The sequence below is a fragment of the Dermacentor silvarum genome, chromosome 8 (genome assembly GCF_013339745.2).
Source record: "Dermacentor silvarum isolate Dsil-2018 chromosome 8, BIME_Dsil_1.4, whole genome shotgun sequence".
Taxonomy (NCBI): domain Eukaryota; kingdom Metazoa; phylum Arthropoda; class Arachnida; order Ixodida; family Ixodidae; genus Dermacentor; species Dermacentor silvarum.
In genome coordinates this window covers 60,935,528-60,944,195 of record NC_051161.1, presented here as the reverse complement: position 1 = coordinate 60,944,195, position 8,668 = coordinate 60,935,528, and the positions used below count along the sequence as shown (strand labels likewise).

The 8,668-nt window shown below is 54.3% G+C and overlaps 1 pseudogene; it reads left to right on the top strand.

Annotated features, from left to right (window-relative positions):
- The first annotated feature begins 2,056 nt into the window (after positions 1-2,056).
- LOC119462157 (uncharacterized) lies at positions 2,057-8,337 on the top strand (annotated as a pseudogene).
- Positions 8,338-8,668: the final 331 nt, after the last annotated feature.

Sequence of the window (8,668 nt, the reverse complement as noted above, 5' to 3'; positions counted from 1 at the left end):
AGACAATCACAGTTTTGTCTTGCCCCGAATTGTCTTGCCCTGAAGGGGCATCGCTAATGGGCGAGGCCCTTAGACAGGGCTCCGCTGGCTCTTTCCATCTTCTCTGCTCTCTGGATCAGCTTGAGCTGGTCGTCGAGGGCCGAGCTGGACAGCAGTGCCTCCCATTGCTCCCTCGTGGTGTTCGTGTCGTGGTGTTCTATGTTGTGTAGTGTGCACTCCCACGTAATGTGTAATGTGGTACATGGTTGGTGTGGCCCCGCACCACGGGCATTCGTCCCTGTAGGCTGTGGGGTGCATGGGATGTAATATGTGTAGGTTCGTGTAAGTGCCTGTCTGGAGCCTACGCCAGGCAGTGGCATCCTCCGTCTTTAGTTTTCGATGGGGTGGGGGAGATCGCAAGCGACTCCCTCTTTGGTAGTTCAGGATTGCTGAATACTCGGGGTCAACTGGGTCAGGGTCATTTGCAGTCGGTTATGTGCTCGGTTATGTACAAATTCTCGAGCTGCTCTGTCGGCATACGGGTTACCCGTGATGGCAGCGTGGCCCAGTATCCAGATGATGATTTGGGTGATGATGTCAGTGTTCTCCTTGGGTATTTGGGCTAGGACTTGTGCCGCAGGTCTTGCGATTCTTCCCTGTAGGAAGTTGCGGCAGGCCTGCTGGGAATCCGTGAGGATCGTCAGTGGTTTGTTTGCGTGTTGGCCTTCGCGGAAGGCTAACGCGATGGCCAGCTCTTCGACTTCCGTGATCGTGCAGGGGCGGGTCAATGAACCGGAGGTAACGTGGCCTGGGCGGTCGCAGACCACTGCCACTGCGTCCTTATTCTTTGTCCCGTACATGGCAGCATCTGTAAAAGGGGCCGTGGTATGGAACCTGAACGTTTTCTCTATGTACAGGACCCTCGCTCTTATCCTGCCGGAGTGTAGGTTAGAGTCCATGTTGCGTGGTATTGGGGCAATGTGATACCTGTCCATGACGTGACGAGGTATCGTGCAGGTTTCTTGGGTTCGTAGTGTTGCGGCTGTGAAACCCAATGTTCGTAGGACCTGCCGGCTCGTGTTAGTCCGGGCAAGTCTCTGTTGTGAGGCGTGAAGGGCTTCTGTGAGTTCGCTGAGGGCGTTGTGTAACCCCAGCGCGAATAATTTGTCAGTCGATGTACAGATAGAATCACACTTGTCTAGAGCAGTCGAGCGGCCGGCTGCGGGCTGCAACAGCGCCGCGTACCGGCAGTCGCTGGGTTCGAGATATGTTGGATGCAAGCGCCAAAAGCCTGCACGCGGCATGTGCACTTGCGGCCTATCTGCGATGTCAGCCTGTAAATTTGATCATGAAAGATAGTCAGTTATCTCACTTCTTTTTCTTCAATTTTTTTTTTTTTTTTTTTTTTTTGCTTGCTGTCGCTTGTGGAACCACCGCTGTCCGTGATAAGCGTGTATGTGCAACGGAATGCATGCACTGGCTCTGAGAACTACACATGATTCAAGATAAAGAAATGGCAAAGATTCATTGGCGTCTCGGTGAATGGTGACGTCAACGCCAATTGGCACATGAAGTGATAGACGCAAACGACGACTGACGAGAAGTAAAACGCATTTTTTGCTATGTTATCAGCTGCGGCGCCGGCTGCACGCGACGAAGCAGGCAGCGAATAAGCGCAGATCCCGCCCACCCACGTTCGTGAAAAAAAATCTACAGGCCGATAACATAAATGGCCGCGAGAAGCCATGCCGCATGCAGGCTTTTGGCGCTTGCATCCAACATATCTCGAACCCAGCGACAGCCGGTAAGCGGCGCTTCTGCAGTCCGCAGCCGGCCGCTCGACTGCTCTAGACAAGTGTGATTCTATCTGTACTCATCGGCAGGCGGAGAGCGGCCTTGAAAGCCATTGTAGTGGCAGCAGCATCAGCGTCGCATGATAATTACTTAGACGCTCGCGTCTACACGAGGCACGAGCGGCTGGCACGCACCGGCACAGGCTATAGCGTTCCGAGAGAGAATAAAAATGCTACGCTAAGAGATCGGGTGTCAGTTTTTAATCTCCCGCGAGAGCCCTGAGACTTTACCGGTCTACGTGGTCGCTCGTCGCCACAGTTTGGTGACCTCGGACGTGATACTGCCGTACGCTCCTGTGGTAGAGACGACCATGGAACAGACCAACGCTACGAGAGCTCAAGGCCAGAACCCTTCCGACGAACGCGGTGAGCCCTCCTGTTCGGCCATCGCCGTCCGCCTCCCACCGTACTGGGACCAGCATCCTTCGGCGTGGTTTCTTCAGGCCGAATCACAATTTCAAGTCGCTGGTATCCGCTCTCAAGCCTCAAAGTTTCATTACGCCGTTGCAGCGCTCTCGCCCGCCGCCATTGACGCAGTAGCAGATTTGTTTAACGCCCCATTGTCTACTGCCGCCTATGACGATCTCAAGGCAGCCCTGCTACAGCGCACAGCAGCTTCACAGCGTTCTCATATCCAGCAGCTTCTGTCCACTGAAAAACTCGGCGACCGACGCCCTAGTCAACTTCTTCGCCGAATGAGGCAGCTGCACGGAAACAACGCGAGATCCATCGACGACGCGTTGTTGCACGAATTATTTTTGCAGCGGCCCCTGGCTAACGTGCAGATGGTCCTGGCGACAGCCTCTACCATGGATCTTACCGGACTTGCCTCTTTGGCCGACAAAGTCATGTAAGTAGCCACCCCAACCATCGCAGCCACGACATCGTCTCCGCGTGACAATATAACCGCCCTGCGAACCCTTCCCTGCTCTTCGGCAGCGCAATCTCCTCTCGACTCTTTGTGTCAGCGCCTGGAACGCATCATCTGTGCAGCAGAACATCGCCGCACGTCAACTCGTCGCCCACGCAGCCGTAGTTCCAGCAAATCAAGACGCAGGGGCAACCGCAATGAAACATAAACTACAACGTCTAGCGTTTGCTACTACCACCGCCGTTTTGGAAACGACGTTCGTCACTGTCGGCGTCACTGCGCTTGGCAGGGAAACAGCCCGGCCGACCTCTAACGGCGACGAGTGGTCCGGCCCAACACACAAGTCACCTTTTCTACGTGACGGACAGAGTTAAGAGACAACGGTTCCTAGTCGACGCAGGAGCTGACGTCAGCATTCTCCCCGCCCACTACTCCGACCGAAAAGGGACACCTGTGTCGTTCATGCAAGCCGTCAATGGGACCAGCATTCCAGTTTTCTCGTCACGCTCCGCCATGCTCAACCTTGGCCTTCGACGAGCGTTCCGCTGGATTTTCCTGGTTGCAGACGTCCGTCGTGCAGTCATTGGAGCAGACTTCTTGCACAACTACGGACTCCTTGTCGACGTTCAACGACGCCGTCTCATGAACTCCGTGACCCAGCTATCCGTTCCCGGCGTCCCATCATCAGGTATATCGCCGATCGCGCCTATTTCTGCCATGTCGGACGAACCTTTCACCGCGCTCCTACGCGATTTTCCCACCCTGACGCGCCTGCCGGACTGGACGCAACCAGTGCAACATGACGTGTGCCATCACATCGTCACCTCCGGCCCACCAGTTTATTTCCGACCACGGCGTTTGTCCCCGGAGAAACTCAAGATCCCTCGCGCGGAGTTCGAACACATGCTGCAACTTGGCATCATCCGCCCTTCCTCCAGTAATTGGGCATCACCTCTTCACATGGTGCCTAAGAAGACGGGAGACTGGCGCTCATGCGGTAATTACCGGGCACTAAACAACGTTACAGTTCCTGATCGCTACCCTCTCCCGAACATTCAGGACTTCACGGTGGCGTTGCAAGGTGCGACGATCTTTTCTAAGATCGATCTCGTTCGCGCCTATCATCAACTACCGGTCGCTGAAGAAGACATTCCCAAGACCGCCATCACCACACCCTTCGGTCCTTTTGAATTTCTTCGCATGCCTTTCGGCTTACGGAACGCGGGCCACTCCTTTCAGCGTTTCATCGATTCCGTCACCCGAGGCCTGCCTTTCGTTTTTGCATACATTGACGACCTTCTCGTCGCAAGTTCTTCCGCAGAAGAATATCTTCACCACTTGCGGTTGTTGTTTTCACGCCTTGCCAGTAACGGAATTGTCATCAACGACGCCAGGAGCGAATTCGGTCAACCCGAACTCGAGTTCCTCGGTCATATTGTCGACGCTTACGGCATTCGACCACTGCCGTCCACGTTTAGCTGCGGCACCAAGTGCCTATTTATATCAGAGGCTCCGGCAACAGTCACCAACGCCGCAGGCATTTTGAGCGAACGCGGGCAAAACGCCGACGGCGTCGACAACAGTTCTGCGCGTTGCCGGTGCTGCTGCATGTCCAAGTTTATACAGCTGATAAAGCTAATATCATTACTCCGTATAGCTCTCTACAAATTTGCTATCGCAATTGATGCTTCACCTTTCAGGTGAAACTGCGACAACTTTTTCTCCAAGAAACTGAAGCCTGCGTTGTCCCGCTACAGCGTGTTCAGCCGTGAATTACTCGCTGTTTACCTGGCTATCAGACATTTTCGCCATTTCCTAGAAGGCCGTGCATTTACTGTCTTGACAGACCACAAGCCCCTTGTGCACGCAATGAACCATTCGGCGTCCTGTTATTCGCCCCGCGATAGAGTCGACACCTTTCCTACATCTCCGAGTTTACAACAACGTTCCGACACATCAAGGGCACCGACAACGTTCCAGCCGACGTTCTAAGTCGTGTCAATGCCGTTTCCACGTTGACGTCGGAGCCATTTATCATAAATGTCGACTTACTCGCCAGTCAACAGCGTGACGACTCCGAACTTCATACACTCCGGAATTTATCAACGTCCCTGAAATTAGAGGACGTCGTTGTGACTCCAGATGGTACGTCCGTCGTTTGCGACACTTCTACCGACACGCCTAGACCATACATTCCGGCATCCCTTCGCAGACGTCTATTATTGCGATAGCAATTATATGGACACTCAAAAGCAGATTTCTGCCGTCGGCGTCGCCGTCGCCGTGAGGTTCCGTATGACGTCAATGGAGATGAAATCGTCGCCGCGCGCCGAACGCTGTATGTGCGAGTGAAAGGGCGCGAGGGACGCGCGCTTTCACGGGGAGTGAACGCACGGCTGAGAACAAACGCGCGTTCTGCTCTGTTCTCCCTTAAGGGCTGCAATAGTAGGCGTCTCTTTCCTCCTCTACAATCACCATATATGTAGAGCAAACGTGCCTTCTTCCGACGCACGAAAGGCCGTGGGGGGGGGGGGGGGGGGGGGGGAGGCGACGTTTAGCTGCGGCACCAAGTGCCTATTTATATCAGAGGCTCCGGCAACAGTCACCAACGCCGCACGCATTTTGAGCGAACGCGGGCAAAATGCCGATGGCGTCGACAACAGTTCTGCGTGTTGCCGGTGCTGCTGCATGTCCAAGTTTATACAGCTGATAAAGCTGCTATCATTACTCCGTATAGCTATCTTCAAATTTGCTATCGCAATTGATGCTTCGCCTTTCAGGTGAAACTGCGACAACTTTTTCGAAACCGTGCACAACCTGTCGCATCCTGGCATACGCGCCACACAGAAGCTTCTTTCCAGTCGCAAGTTCGCGATTGGGTTCGCTGCTGTTTGTCGTGTCAATGCTTCAAGATCCAGCGTCTCCCCATTCCGCCTGCAAAGTCTTTTCTTCCATTGGATGCTCGTTTTGACACCGTACACCTGGACCTCGTCGGCTCTGTCGCACCTTCGAAAGGTTACTGCTACATACTGACATGCATCGACCGCTATACACGGTGGCCAGAAGATATACACCTATATCTGACATCTCAGCGCCCACTGTTGCAGCAGCTTTCGTGTCTACATGGATTGCAAGGTTCGGCTGCCCATCCACTATAATCACCGATCGCGGTCGGCAGTTCGACTCGGCACTCTTCAACGAGCTACTCAAACTACTCGGAACGACGCGTTTTCGCACAACTGTTTACCACCCGCAGTCCAATGGACTTGTTGAACGTTTTCACAGGTATCTCAAGGCATCCTTATGGCGCATGAATCGCCGGAGAAGTGGGTTCTACATTTGCCTCTCGTTTTACTTGGCATCAGAGCCACGCTCAAGAGCGACCTAGGTTGGTCCTGTGCTGAGCTCGTCTACGGCACTCACCTACGCCTTCCATGCGATTTCTTTGTCGCCACCAGCAAAACACCTATGCCGTCACCGGCCTACTACGTTGCCGAACTGCAAGGTTTTTTTTCAGTCAGATGCGCCCCGTTCCATACACGTTCGCAAGCAGCAAAGTCTCCGTACGTTTCTCCCGCACTCACCTCTGCTACCCACGTTTTCGTGCGTAATTGTGCCGTGCGGAAGCCTTTGAAGCCGCACTACTCCGGGCCATATTGTGTTATCGAGCGTCGTCCGAAGACTTTTGTCGTGAACGTCAACGGCCGATCAAACACAATTGCCCTGGAACGTCTCAAACCCGCCTACATTGAAGCACCCGCACCATCGGCACCACCAATGTGCGACGCAACCCTGCTACATGCATCGTCGCCGACCCCTTCCGTGACACCCAAGACCAACGCCAAGAGACGCCGCGTCATGTGCGCTTTTCATCGTTCGTCGAACTTTCCTCCTCTCTAGGGGGAGCCCTCTGTAGCGGCAGCAGCATCAGCGTCGCATGATAATTACGTAGACGCTCGCGTCTATACAAGCCACGAGCGGCTGGCACGCACCGGCACAGGCTAGCGTTCCGAGAGAGATTAAAAATGCTACGCTAAGAGATCGGGTGCCGGTTTTTCCTCTCCCGCGAGAGCCCTGAGACTTTACCGGTCTACGTAGTCGCTCGTCGCCCCACCATCCTCAAGAGCATGTCGGCCTGTTTCGTCTCGGATTGCACAATTTTTTCGGCGGCATAAAACACCGACGCCAAATTTCCCTCCCTTTGGCGTCGGTTCCCTCCCTTTGGAAAAAAAACAACCATAAAAATGTTGTCGCAGTTTCACCTGAAAGGCGAAGCATCAATTGCGATAGCAAATTTGTAGAGATCTATACGGAGTAATGATATTAGCTTTATCAGCTGTATAAACTTGGACATGCAGCAGCGCCGGCAATACGCAGAACTGTTGTCGACGCCGTCGGCGTTTTGCTCGCGTTCGCTCAAAATGCGTGCGGCGTTGGTGACTGTTGCAGGAGCCTCTGATATAAATAGGCACTTGATACCGCAGCTAAGCGTCGCCTGCCTTCCCTCCCCCTCCCCCACGGCCTCTCGCGCGTCGGAAGAAGGCGCGTTTGCTCTACATATATGATGATTGTAAAGGAGGAAAGAGACGCCTACTTCTGCAGCCCTTAAGCGAGCACGGAGCAGAACGTGCGTTTGTTCTCCGCCGTGCGTTCACTCCCCGTGAAAGCGCGCGCCCCTCGCGCCCTTTCACTCGCACATACAGCGTTCGGCGCGCGGTTACAGTGTACTAGAAGGGGTACACTGTAGCGCGGTGACGATTTCATCTCCACTGACGTCATACGGAACCTCACGGCGACGGCGACGACGACGGCGACGCCGACGGCAGAAATCTGCTTTTGAGTGTCCAATAATTGCTATCGCAATAAAAGACGCCGCGACGCAGCGCCAGGCGCCAACCCGTCTATGGCCAGCCGTCGGCGAAAAACCCTCCTCGCTCCTGGAAACGGCCTCCGCGTCGGGCTTCTAGAGAGCTATCGAATGATCGCGAAAGAAAATGATCACGTGACGCTGAGTAACGCCGCTACCATCGCTACAGTGTACTAGAAGTAAGAAGTATACTTCTAGTACACTGTACCATCGCGGCAGCAGTTCGCATTACTCTCGCTCCAGATGGCGCTCTCCCTCCAGAAGGCGCTCTCACTCCCGGGTGCGGATCCAGGAAGAGCCTACCTGGGCTTATCGTGCCAAGCCGAAGCCAGCGGCGCCGCCACCAAAGGTAACGCAGGTAGCATTGCCTGAGCATAGGGAAGACCCCAGGGTAGCTACGTTGATCCAAGAGAGAGAGAGAGAGTAAACTTTAATGAGAATGCTCGTCTGAAGGCCGAGCTTCAACAGATGAGGGCTGACTTTGAGTCGTTCCGCAAATCTTACTTCTCGCAGGGCGAGAGACAGCAGATGCACCAGGGGAGGCACAGGCGCGCTCGGGTAAACGTAGGGCCTCGCCCCCGCGAGGGGAGTGGGACTCTGTGGAGACCGAGTCCAACAGCAAGGCACTGGAAAGCATGCAGCAATCGATTAAACAACTTGCTGATAGCATGACTACCCTACTTAAAAGAGTGTCGTCTCTTGAAAGTACGCAGGCAGCTCTGGCTACGGCACGCTCACCTCCGAAAGGCCCAAGCGTTGCACAGTAGCCTGCAGGCGCGGTAGCAGTGAACCCCATAAGGAAGTGGCTAATTGAGAACAGTAATCATGGAGGGCATCGCTAATCAGCTGGTCGTGTGGCAGTGGAACTGCGCTAGTTTCGAAAGGCGCAGGGCTCCGCTGCAGCAGTTTGTCGCTTCTCATGCGGTCAAACCACACGTAATTATATTACAGGAAACTCTCGGTGATGCGCTATAGCCTTCCCGGGCTATCGAGTCGTCTCGGTGCGAAGGAGGGGAAACGCGGTTTGGCAACCTTGGTCGCAAGAAAATGCTCCTTTCAGGAACACATATTACAACTGGGCAAAACAATGGTGGAGGT